Genomic DNA, 13,621 nt, shown 5'->3' on the forward strand with positions numbered 1-13,621 from the left:
AAGAGAGAGAATTTGTTCGTTTAAAAAACACGGACAATCCGCCTCCAATTCTTGGATAGCGTCTCTACAAATTTCACTACGTTAAAGCGCAGACGCCTCCACCTCCTTATCCCGTTCTGATCCACAAACACGAAGGGCATCTTCCAAAGCCATTACCCTTTACTCAGAGAAGGCAGTCGCGCTAATCGCCCTCTTAGCACGAGCCAATTCCAATTATCAGCCTTAGAGCTTTGGCTTCGCCCCTAAGGTCGACCAGCTTCCACCATCCTCTTGTCGTATAACTAGCTCGACAGTTAATGTTGGCCACCTGCTATACTTTGAATGGTCGGCGTTTTCAGCGCACACCTCCCTTACTCATCTCTGAGTTCATCTTCCTTGGCTTAAGAGGCCACCTTCAAGTTTCGGCTGCAATTTCGGGCAATGGCCTTCATCAGGTCCTGCATCCGCTCTTTCATCTCCTCGATCCCCTTTGCGCCAAATTGTTCTCCTTCTGCTTGAGCCGTCACGAGAACAGTTGAAAAATTACTGTCCTGGGTGAAAAGATCGGCCAATTGCGGCGATGTTTGGTAGGTCTCTTAATATTTGTTGCCCATTTCCCAAAATGGGCATTCCTCCCGCCTATTCCCTCGATCCGCTCATCTCATGATGAGGGTCTAATAGCAAAGTCTAAACCAATATATCAATAGATAGGTTTAAGTACACAAACTGAATCCCAAAAACAAAAAGAAAAAAAAAAGAGAAAAGCACTTACCCGCAGGGCCATAACGGAAAATTTACTCTGCGAAAGCTCTACATCGTCATCGGCTTAAGCGCCGCGCTCTTCGAAAAGCACTTTACAGATTCTTGCCTGCTCATGGTTCGATCATAAGCCGTAATCCACAGGAACGACTATGTGTCGGTCAGGAAACCTTCCGACCTACTTCTACACGAGTTATGACGCGCCAAGGTAAGCTCGGACATACGTCTTGGATCGACATCCGAACCTGAGCCCCGTCATTCTCAACCATGCTCAACTCCGCCTCCTCCGACGGTGGACGATGCACCACCCTCATTGCGGATCGTACAGATCCCCCCGCCTTGATGTATCCCCTTCAGCCCTAAGAGAACCTCCCCGCCAAATTGGCGTCTGCAATAAAAAATGGCACACCGTGCCCAGACTTTAGGCAAGATGCTGCCGTCCTGACGCCACTAGCTCTACTCTTCCAGTATCAGTGGTAACGGCGCTTCCCAAGCTCTGCCCTCACTCCTTTTCATCGACGGGATTCATCCATCGGAGGGGGCTCGTCCATGAGGTGATAAATGGGTCGAGAGGAGACTCATCCCGTATCATGATGTCACGAGAAGAGTCTCTAGCGGGTACGGACTGAGCACGGGCATCCTCGAACGTACTCGCCTAAGGCAAATTTGCATCCCTGCTGATGCATGACGCCTGGCGAAAATGCCAAAGGACGAGGGCCCTTCTTCTTGAAGCCCTACGACTCTATCATCACCAAAGATGTCGTATCAAATAAACGGCGGCAAACAGCCAAAGGTCAAACAAAAGGGAACACTTACCGGACGAAAATTCTCGCCCGAAATGTTTGAGAAAAGGCAGGCCAGTCTCGAAGTCCCCGCCGATAAGGTAGTACGCGAGCTACCCAGTTCTCTATATCGACCGATAGAAAGAGGGGTACGTTCAACAGCTATACAGAAAAGTCAAAAATAAAGTAACAAATTAGAGGGAAACGAAAATAAACAAACGATTACCAGCACTAACGGTTGTGATTCCAACTGGATCTGGAAATCCAGTAGGGTCCGACACCAGGTGCCTCGTTTCTAATGAGAAGTACTTGCGCCAAGAATTTGCAGCTTGCCTGGTCGTCCGTTCCGACCACCAACCCCCTGGTTTCCACAGCGATGTCGCGGGTGTACCATGGTGCCCCTATGGAAACTCGGGGAAAATAAATGTAAAGTGAATGAAAGGCTGACTTCAAACACCCCACCATTTCCGCATACTTTGGTCAAGTACTGAGAAAATTTCTATACGTGTTATGGAGATAGCTGCACCGGCAGACTTCGTAAAGAACCAATCAGAATTCCTCCCGCTAAACGGAAGAAGAGGGAGGGGTGTGAACCGATGAGCAAAAGGGATATACGTAGAAAGCGAAATATCCCGGTCTAATGGACCTCATGAGATTCCCTCCCTGCGGAACCATCTCAACATGGGAAGAAATATTGTACTTAGAACCGGAGGTCATTTATATGAGCCTGCCTCGATTTCAAAAAGCCACCAGAACAGGGGAAGAGGCAGGTTCTTTATGAAAAGTCCATTTCGGACAAAGGGTTCTGTAAGGAGTATCTCCTCTACGGTGGAAACGTTGTCCCCACTCCTAACATGCCGTATCCTCGCCACCGAAGGAGGTGTTATGGATAACGGGGCGGCGTAGCAGAAATTCCTCGCGGGTGCCGATGTGTTCTGGGCCAATCTGAATGATGAAAGTGTATGTAAGGTTAAACGTAAAACGATTTAATGGTGATTGACATCAGAAAAGATGAGAAGACACAGTCAGAAAAAACAGAGCTGAAACCCCAACGAGAGATGATCAAAGAGGACAATGCATACACAAGAAAGGAAATGGCTAAAAGTCCCTTGAAAAACAAACCTTCACTTATTAATAGGGTTGGGTGGCGCTAGAATCAAAGCGGGAGGCTGCCAATGGCACCCAAATTCAAAGCGACAAGCAAGTCGGTCTCTGTCTCGGTGATGACCGCGTAATGATGATGCAACGTGGGGAGTGAACGTTATTTCCCGATACAAGCTAACAACCAACCAGGTAACGTGAACACGTACCGATCTTCCCTTTCCTTTCGTCAAAAACGGCGTCATTACAATCAGCCAAATTTCTCCAACGGTATAAGGCAATGTCCGCATTATCAAGGACGTACAGGGCCACAACCTCAAACAAGCGGAAGACTAACTGTATGGGTCCAAAATTGCAACCACGACAGTTTTAACCGAGTGGGACGGGGGAACCGAGGTTATCCATGATGCAACATCTGATGGTCGTCGAAATGAAAGGACGAACGACCAATGAGCGGTCAGTCGAGATTCGATGTCCAGTAGTTTAAACTTAATAGGGGACAGTAAGAATAGCTTTTCTAATATTTTTTTATGTTGTAATATTTAGGGTTCTTGGGAGATTGACCCTTATAAATAGGGAGGGTAGTGAAGAAGAAGGGGATGCCGCACAAAAAAAGGACAAAGAAACACTTTGTAAAAAAATTCATCTGAGAGTGAATACAAAAGCTGCCTTTGTTCATTGATTGCAACGAAAAAGAGATATACATCATTAATACGATATTGGAAGATCCAAAGATTCCTTCAATCATCTCAATACTGATTCCTTTTCTACGCCGATCGTATACTAATGATTGATTGTGGCATTTAAGTTGTCCGCATTTATAGCAGATTTACTTGATTCCTACGTATTAGATAAGCATTACTCATCTTGCTTACTTCTTCCATCACTGATCTAGTTTGGTTAATGCTGACTTAAAATTTACCCCGTCATTATTATTAATTGATTTAATCAAAAAAGGTTTTTAATATCTTTGGTCAAATAATTTTTATGCAATTTTTTTCTTTCTAATGTGATTTTAGTTGTACAATATCAAAGAGAACGAGAAATCATTAGGTCATTTACAAAAGTTTTGCTTATATCACAATGAATCAAAAGAACCAACCAGATATCGAAGCCATAAAATTAGGACGACAAATCAAAGTCACGTGAATCGCACGTGCAAATATGGCCGGCCGGGTAGTTAAAAGACACTGCTCCTGTGATATTCCACATCCAAAATCCAAATCCCTTCATATGTCCAAAAAAATTCTCTCTCACCTTTTACCAAAATCAAAATTTTAAATTTCCAACTCAATTTCCCTCTTCATCTTTTCATTATATATTATTTTTTCTGGACAAGAAATAAATTCAAATAAGTTTCTACAAACAAACAAAAAAATAGCCCACTCAGCATTGCCTGGTCATCCAAGACAAGCACTCCCTTTCTCCCATTTTCCCTTTCTGCATAAACGTCCACAGGTTAAGTTTCCGTTTCCTTACGACCCTTCAAATTTTCTTTCCACCAAATTAATTTGGAAATTTAATTGTTTACATTATTATTATTTCATCTATTGGTACCTTATTTTTCAAATTGTGTCCAGAACCGAGAAACGAAACCTAGGTACCCCATCGATCTTCTTCCAATTCATGCCTTATATCCTTTTCTCAATTGTGGGTATCTTTAAAAGTTTCAAATCTTTCCCTGTTGGGTTTCCGTTCAGTGTTTGAAGCGTCTAGGGTTTTTTGTTTAAGTTTTCTTGAAAATTCAACTGTGTAAAAAAAAGCATTTTTTCTTTGGGTTTCCTGAGCTATGGGATTGAAGTTTTTTAATTAGTGGGATTGTCTTAGGTATTAATAAAGATTCAATCTTTTAGATGGGATGCTTGAGTTGGTGAAAGAAAAGTGTGGACCCTATGCTCAATAAGAGAAGAGGAATGGTATTCTGCTTGGATTAAGTTGGGTTTGTTCCCTAGTTATGGTGCATATAAAGTATTATACACATGCCCGTCTGTGGTAAGAAAGGAAAAGGCGTTATGAAGCTGTTGGGAGCTTTTATCTCGATGGCTGAAAATGGTATCTGATATCTTTCTGAAAGCAATTGGTGTTGGTGTCCAAGGATTTAAAGGAGTTTTTGCAGTCTGATTCCTGATGAAAATTCCCCAAGGAGTTTTTGAAGACAGTTTGTACTAATTAAATTGCAAAGATCTGAGGAGTTTGTAAATTTCTGTTATTAAGAAGTTTCTTCAGAGGCTTTAAACAGTTGGGATTTTAGGGGATATGGGGAATGAAAGTAAGGGTGAGATTGGAGGAGGTTGGTAGTTCAAGTTCTTGCTGATAAGGGTCATGGATAGAAATGAATGAGTACTGCTGGTACTGGATTTGTTTCTGTTTGTTGTGGTAGCTTTGGCTAGGAATTTTGGTTTTGGGTTTCTATTCGGACAGTTCCCGGTCCGGAGGAGGGGTTGAAATGGGAATTACCAATCTGGGGGTTTTCGTGTCCCCTGAAGTCGAAATTCGTCAGAAGTGCAACGTGGGTGGATATGGTTTGTAGTGATTAGATGTAAAAGTAATGATAGCTGATTGTATCCAGACATTTGTGAGCATGGCTGTTTGCTGTTTATCTTGATAAAACGTATGCCTATAAATTGTGTACGATGATATGTTTTCTGGGTGACCAATCCGAAGCATCAAGCTAACGTGAAGGACTTTCTTATTTCAGTTTGTAAACGAGCTGTTGAGACGCTGTGTGAAGACGTCTCACCAAGAATGACAGCTTCTAGAATCGCGTTTCTGATTTGAGTTCGAACTATGGCTTGTTCTATTGTTGATCAAAAGTGAATATTTAACTCAAGGCAAGTGAAAAGGCTTTCGAGCAAAATGCCTCCAAAAAAAATTAAGATACAAGTCAACGCGATAGATCTACAAGTAATGGGATGGGACTGGCTAAGTGTGTCCATCAACATTGGCGGTTCCAAAGCAATAGAAGTTTGTGCTTGACGTGACTGGCAGAGTGACATTTGAGACCGTTAAGAATCCATTTTCGAGTTTTCACTCGGAAGCTATCAAGAAAGAGCTTGAAAAGAAGTGTTAATTTGTTGCTCATGGGAGTTGTATGAGAGAGGGCTGGATATCGTCAGTACATCAAGTGTAAATCTCTTAATTCTTTACAATATGCCTTGCATTTATTTCTACATATCCTAGCAGTTATCAAACTTTTATTGCGTGCTAAAGTTATTGATCTCCTTTGATCTAATGTATTAGAAGCTTATATGTTCTATAGTCTGGGAAAGAAATGTATATGCATTTGTTATACCTATAAATTGAGGGCAGTTTAATTCAGCATTTTGCCTTTTATGCCTGTCGAAATTTTGTAAGGAAGCTTCCCTTTATCTTCCAGATCACATGTTACCGCCTTGATATTGGAAAGTATTTGATCTTCATTATCAGTTCAATAATGCAAAATTGGGAAGATAAATGCTCATGTTACTCTCACTTTCTACTATTTTACAGGTTATATTGTGAATGATTTATGCGGACTAGTATTTGGAAAGTACATCTGGTTCAATATATTTCGCTTGTTGTGCTTATAGTTACTATTTGTAAAAACTGAACTTGTTAGTCTCTATTGTTTGGCACTTAAACACTACCAAATTAACCGTCCTTTTTCAAAATTCAAAAGGAGAATGATTGAATGGTTTTGGCAATTCTTGTTCTTGGTCTCAACAATTTCTTTTCCTTCCCTTTTGCTTTTCTATGGGAAGGCGCTCACTGCTCAGTGGTAAGTTTATAGTGTTGAGGATTGCAAATATCGTTTTTGCATGATGACTTTTAAATCTCTCATTATTTTTTTACTCTGCTTGTCCATGATATCCTTCCTTTTCTTTTCTACTTTATTACTTATCATGAAAAGCTTACACTTTTTAAACCTTTAAAATCTAAAAAGATATCTTGTATCTGCATCAGTTCCAGTCTACAATCTGGTCTCCTAAATAAGCATTTTGGATTGTGATATTTTCAAACATATGTAACCTTTTTCTTACCTTCATTTTAAGAAACAAGGAACTGTGATGCTTCTTCTCTTTATTGATGTAATTATTTCGTTTGATCACAATCGGAGGAAAGAAATATTGTTTATATATGACCTTTCATGTTGTAGTTTAAAACTTTACCGCTCCTCTAAGTCTTTGGTCTTTATATGCAGTTATGAGTTCTACCATTTCCTTAAACTTAACTAATTTGAAACTGAAATGTTTGTCGTTGAGATGTTTGGTATAATATTTTCTCCATAAAGCTGAAAATTGGTAAAAGTCAAAAACACTGTTACTGTGATTTTTTGTTGGACATGACATGGTTGTGGTAACTCATCTTCATTTAGTTTCTTTATTGCTGTTGTCGCCGTTTTTATTCTCCTCTCTTCTCCTCTCTCATGTTGTCCATCAGGAAACTTAAATGGAGTTGAATCTAATGGGCAATCATTCAGTACTATGTGGAATTCATACAGATGAGAATTTGCGGTCCGTCTTAAGAAGCAATAAACAGAAAGAAAGATTTTAAACTGTTCATTTGGTTTACCCAAAAGGACCGGAGCATAGCAGAATGAACCAAGTAGTAAGTTTTATTGCCCAGTAAGAACTGGGATGCTCTTTTTCTTCTGTGTCACATTCCAACTACAACAATCAAGTTACCAGCATCTGGTGCTCGCTTATCAAGCTTGAAAAGTGCACCTAAAGCAAATGCCCTCGCTGCATTACCAAGTTCGTTGATAGTGGTAACATTGAAGTTCCATGTTTTTTTTCACCGTGTTTTAGTATATTCCATGTAACTTTTGAATATGCTGGGGACGCATCTTCTCTCTATGTTATTTGAGAACTCAGAAACGAAAGATAATGTTAAATAGTTAAAGTGTTATGGGGGAAAAAAAAAAAAAAAAAGGGGGAGAACAATGAAGTCTTTCCCACTATCTGAGTGGTGAAATTGAACATCTAGCTGCAAAACTAAGAAAGAAGATCTCATTGCTTTTCTCTGTTGAGTAAAATTAAGATTAATGGCATTTAAAGTAAGGGGTTTGAACTACTCTTCCTATCGTCCTTAAAAGTTTTTTGGGGGATGCTCAAAATTCCTTTCAGCAATGTATTAATCATGTCATGAAAAACAACAACAAGGGTACAATACCAAGTAAGAATTATGGTAAATTTTTTATGCGCATTTACACAACTAGTTTCAATCGACTCTAAATTTTGAAGCTGTTTTTTGTTTTTGAAGCATCCTCTACGTTGTTTGTCAATTTGGCTTAGAATATTTTCTGCAGTCGACAAAAGATGGAAACTTGAATCTCCCCTTAGCAGAAGAGTAATCTTATAAGCCGAATTAACCCTTTGGGGACATCCGAATAAAAATTGGAATGAACACAAGAGAAGATTAGTGTGGGATTCTGCGCAAGGATGACCAATACAAAACCTTATTTTGACGCAGAGAAGATTAGCATGGCCTCTAGCGCGAATTGGATGACAAGAGAAAGATTGTGAGTGGGCTTGGGCGCAAAAGGATAACTACGTACAAATCGAGAAATGGACCCAAATTATTTCGAGTTTTCCTTATAAGGCGAATACCAGTTAAATATGCTGCATTTGAACTTCTTTGTTGATACTTGGTCCTGAGAAGAGGATAGTGAACATAAATATTATTAAAAATAAACGTTATATTTCCAAGCACAAAATCTTGTCGATATAAAAAAGACTAAACACCTCTTTTCCTTTCCTAAGACTTTGAAAAATTAACCAGCTCAGTATGAAAAGAATTGTGAAACAACAAAAGATGTTTAAAATTTCTTTCAAACGACCAGCCTCTTTGACGCGGAGACTCTGGTCTTTCAAAGTCTTAGATTTGAAAATCTTTGGTGGGTTCCTTTGTTTACCAAGTAGGGGTGTTAGTCGGTCGGTACGGTACAATTATTTAAATATTTCGGTTCAAAGTATTTTTGGTATTCAGTTCTTAAATCTTATACTATTACCGTAACCTAATTAAATTTAAGGTATGGTTCGGTTTTCGTCCTTTCGGTTTCGTTTTTTGGTTTATTCGGGTTCGGTAAACTCCGGTTTTTTTGAATACTAATTAGTGCATAGAGCCATAGAATTCTAATATTCTTAATTAAGTACTCAAAAATACAAAACTAAAAAATGTTTGTTAAACAAAAAATTTTGTCCAAAACTAGCGAAATATCTACCCAAATAGAGAAAATTGTACATAAAGGAATATTTGATTCATTAGAAATGTCTTGGTTACTTGTTTAGAGTTAACTGATAGAACTTAAGAGAATAAAGAAAAGTAAAATTTTAGATTTTTTTTATATATATGTTATAATTGATAATATGTGTTTGTGTAATATAATATATATTTCGGTACAGTATCGGTATTTTCGGTATTTTATTTTAAAATACCAAATACCAATATTTTAAAAAACTTTAAACCAAATATCATACCAAATACCAAAAATACCGTATACCAAATAAGCCAAAATTTTCGGTTTCGGTACGGTAATTCGGTATTTACCATATTATGCACAAGCCCTTACTAACAAGGTACTTTCCTTTAATTTCTAAGTCCGACATTGATAGAACTGGAATTTTATGAAGGGATAATTTTTTCTCCGGAGGAAATTATGGTCCAATGATCAAAAATTCCCTAGTTCATGCAGTTGATGTAAGTAGAAGGGGAGCTTCAAAAGTAACAGTAGAGTTGTCTCTGTATGACCTATTAGATCGCGGTTTCGAGCAGTTGGAGCAAATCATTAATGTTTGTAATTAGGGTAAGCTGTCCTACATCAATCCTTTTAGGGTGCCGATCCGTTCTTGATCCCTGTGTGAGCAACGGAATACTTTTGTGCATCGGACTGCTGCGCGCGGCAAGATGATGCAAGCGGCCAAGGTTTGCATATACATTAAAGGAGTTGGATCGAGATGAGTTGAAGAATGGAGTAATAAGCCAACCTTGTCCAAATCAAAAACTACTTCTCCATTTCTTTTTCTTTTTCCGTTTTTAAATTTCAAGGTATATAAATGAGTTTGGTTTAACATAAGTCATTGTATCAAATAAACCCAGAGTTATATCTTACTGCAAACTCTTAGAGACCCTATGGTTGTTTAGTTTTTCCGTTCATTCTATTTGTGTAAGAATTAACTTGTGAAATTTATTTGGCAGTTATAAAAAAATGTAGCCCTATGTTAACTTATGTTATAGGGATAAACAGAAGGAGAAAAAGGAAGAAATCAAAAAAAGATTGAGTACCAAAAACAGAAATAGGCAGAAGTTTTATATTAGCACGACTTGCCATTAACAACCCCTTTCACACAGTTAGTTCCTAAAAAGGGGATTAGAATAGTTAAACACAAAAAAGTCCAAATTTATGGATTTTTTGTTTACTTCGAGTAATAAATGTAATCAAGATGAGCCAGCCATTGTCTCCTCTCAAACATTCCTCTTTCCTCCACTTCTTCAACATTTTGCTTCCTTAATCTCAATTTTCCCTTCACTTGCAACCTGCCCGTAAAAACAAAACATAAATCAAATTAATACACTATACATTAAAATTTTTTAACATCATCGAGTTAAAAATAACCTCACAACGTTGTAACGGCTAATAATAGCTAAAATTAGTAACGCAAGAATTAAAGTAAAATAACTAATCCTTTAGGAGTACATATACACACATACTAATATTACAAAAAAAAAAAAAAAAAAAAAAAAAGTGCGGTGCCAACAGTATTCCCGGGTTCACGCAGAAAGTCCACGGAAAGGACCGCACCCAAGGGGTGTGCTATAGGCAGCCTACTCTATGCAAGCATCAGTGGGCGATTTCACTAGCTCAAACCTACCTACAAAGATAATTTTTACACTGATCGCAGTTCAGTAGTGGAGCCAGATTTTCCATTAAGAGGGGTCAAAACATAAAAGAAGTAAACCCGCGAGAGAAGCCAAGTGGTGTTCAAATATATAATGTATCAATCCATATAAAACTACTTTTTTACCTAGCTACACAGTGTAATTATTTTGTGGTTTCACCACTGATCGCGTTAATCTATACTACAATCCTTTCCCTTTTATTCCTGGATGTAGGACTGATTATACTTCATGAAACTCACATAGACGGAGTCATTTATAACCAATAATCAGAAATCAAAATTAAACCAGTAGAAATCTTAATATATACGATCAAATAAAGAAGAAAATATAGAGTGGATTGACTTGCAATGAAATTGGGGCTCGGCCACAGAAGAATCGAAGGCCCGAGCAGCAAATGTGAAGAGTGAAGCAAAAGAAGAAATGCCACAATAAACAGAGTGCCAACTTTGACATGTTTTTCTTCCTTCTTTACCCCAGAGATTGAATTCTTCTGTTGTTCTTTTTTTTGGCTTAAGTTAGAAAGAAATTATGGCTGTCTTTCTTTCTCTAACTCTATGTCAAGATTTTGATTGGATTTTTAAAAATCTATTACCATTCATTAAATTGTTTGACGGTGTGATAAAGCCAAGCGGTAGTTAGAATGGTTGCAAATTAACTCCATAAGTAAATTGGTTAAGCAAGGTAGAACTAAGCCAAAATTGTACATGCCAGAAATGGGAATTAAAATTAATTGGCTAACTAAAGAGAATCTTTTATGGTCGACGATGAGTATCTAATTCAATTCTTTAAAAAAAATCCTAATATTTATATGTTTTTTTTTCTTATACTTTTTTGGATTTCCATTACAAATTTTTGCAATAAACATAAAGGAAGAACAGACAGTAAACGTCAAAACAAGAAATCGCAAAAATTCCTGAAGGAATACAGTTTAGTATCTACCTGCCATTAGTTTCTGGGTTTCTGGCAATCGCAAGAAAATGGCGTAAAGGAACGGTGTTTATTCACGTTAAGCATCAATACGCACCATCCCGAGTGATAGTCCTCGAGCCGATTGAGGTGAGAACACCTTTTGAAGACAAGAGATGGTCCATCTTCGTCCACGCGTCGTGGGACTAGACAGTCCAGAAAGGCCTTGAAGAAGCATGGCACTGTTCAGCTCGCAGTGGGCAGCTAAGTTGAACTGGTGGTAAGCAGACATAGTAATTTGCATGCTGGGAGGTCGACTATTGAGATGTGGTGGCGGTGAAACGGGTGTCTTAAGCCGTTGATCTGTTAAATTTTTCAACAGATCTAGGAGAATTTGAGAGATAGAAGAGATATGCAATGAAGACCGTAAGAGAGAAATTGCGGCAAGAGAGTTTTCTGTTTTACTGTTCAAACTAACTAAATGTCTAAAAATATTGTACATATATGCAACTTCTAATAGACCATCTATCTATTTAATTAACTTAACTAGAGTTAACACTAACACATAATGACAACTAAGTGACAGCTGTATCAATTACTAAGCTCCTCTACACACACAACCCCCCCCCCCCCTCAAAGCTAGGGGTGATGAATATGTTTCTTCATCCCTAGCTTGGACACCAAGATAACGATGCTGAAGAATAGTGAGAGCCTTGGTCAGAATGTCACCTGTTGCTCAGAGGATGGGAAGATACTGAACCTGGACCAGGCCTTGAAAGCCCTTCTCACGAATGAAATGAACAAATCAATGTGCAATGTGCTTAGTGCGCTCAATAAATACCCGGATTAGCGGCAAATCTGAATAGCGGACTTACTATCAACAATGAAGAGAAATAGGCAACTGAATATCCATATCCATTCCACGAAAAAAGACCTGCGAGCCACACAAGCTCAGCACCAACAGTGGCAACAAAGACTGCGATACTCTGCCTCAAGCGGAGCTTCTAGAGATTCGTAGTATGCCTTCTTGGATTTCCAAGAAATAGGTGATGCACCAAATTTAAAATCATATAGCCCAGTGACAAGATCGCCGCGTATCGGGGCATGAAGCCCAACTCAGCATCCAAAAGGCTGTTAAAGGAAAGTCGAGGCAGCAGAAGACATATGAATACCCATGCCAGGTGAAGATTTGATATAGCAAACCAAACGAACAGCAGCCCCCATATGCGAAACCTTTGGAGAATGCATGAATTGAACTAAGGTTCCTGTAACAGCATAGGAACAATGTCCGGCCTATAATGGTGAGGTACAAGAAGCCTACCCAACAAGCCGTTGAATCACCACTGGGATCTCTAACAAGGATCAGCAAGTATCACCAACATGTGTGTCAAATGCAGACGACGGAGCTATGTTGACTCAGTTCGAGAAAGAAGCACCCCACACATTTAGCTACCAGCTAAATCCCGATATCAGAGATGAGCTCTAAGGCATATTTCCTTTGGTGCATAAAGAATACCTCTATTTACTCCAGCAAATTCAATGCTCAAAGAAAAAGTACTTGAGTTCCCCTCATATCTTTGATTTTGAAACTCTGTTGCAGCTTGTCTTTGGTTTTCTCTAATCAAACTCCAAATCAGTCACACCTGCTGATGAGGAATCATCGACATAGACGACTAAAATCACAATGGTCTTCCCCAAACATGACCTTCTGGTAAAAAAGAGAGTAAATCTAAATGGCTCTGAGTGAATCCAAAAAGAGAAGCAAGGCAAGTGGTAAGTTTCAAATTCCATTGCCGGGAAGCCTGTTTAAGTCCATATAAGAGACTTTAAGAAGTCGACAACAGCTGTGCTGCCGCAGCCCAGATGACTTGAATCCTTGTGGCAAAATCTCATATATAACCTCCTCCTGAAGAATCCCCTTGCAAAGAAAGCATTGTAGACATCCATCTGATGGACTAGTCCCACTGCTTGACAGCAGCTATTAGAAATAACACGCTCGTAACAGTCACCATTTTAACAAAAAGGTGAGAATGTCTCTTTGGTAATCAGACCCCTCCTGCTTGGCTGTAGCCTTTACTACTAATCGAAGCCTATGATAACCTTTTCAACCCCCCAGTAGCCTTGTATTTGATTTTAATATACCCATTTGCAGCCTGATGGCACTTTTTGCCCTCTGGTAAAGGAACCATTTCCAGGTATTGTTATCCCTCCAAAGC

Source organism: Nicotiana attenuata, unplaced genomic scaffold (assembly GCF_001879085.1).
Source record: "Nicotiana attenuata strain UT unplaced genomic scaffold, NIATTr2, whole genome shotgun sequence".
NCBI lineage: Eukaryota > Viridiplantae > Streptophyta > Magnoliopsida > Solanales > Solanaceae > Nicotiana > Nicotiana attenuata.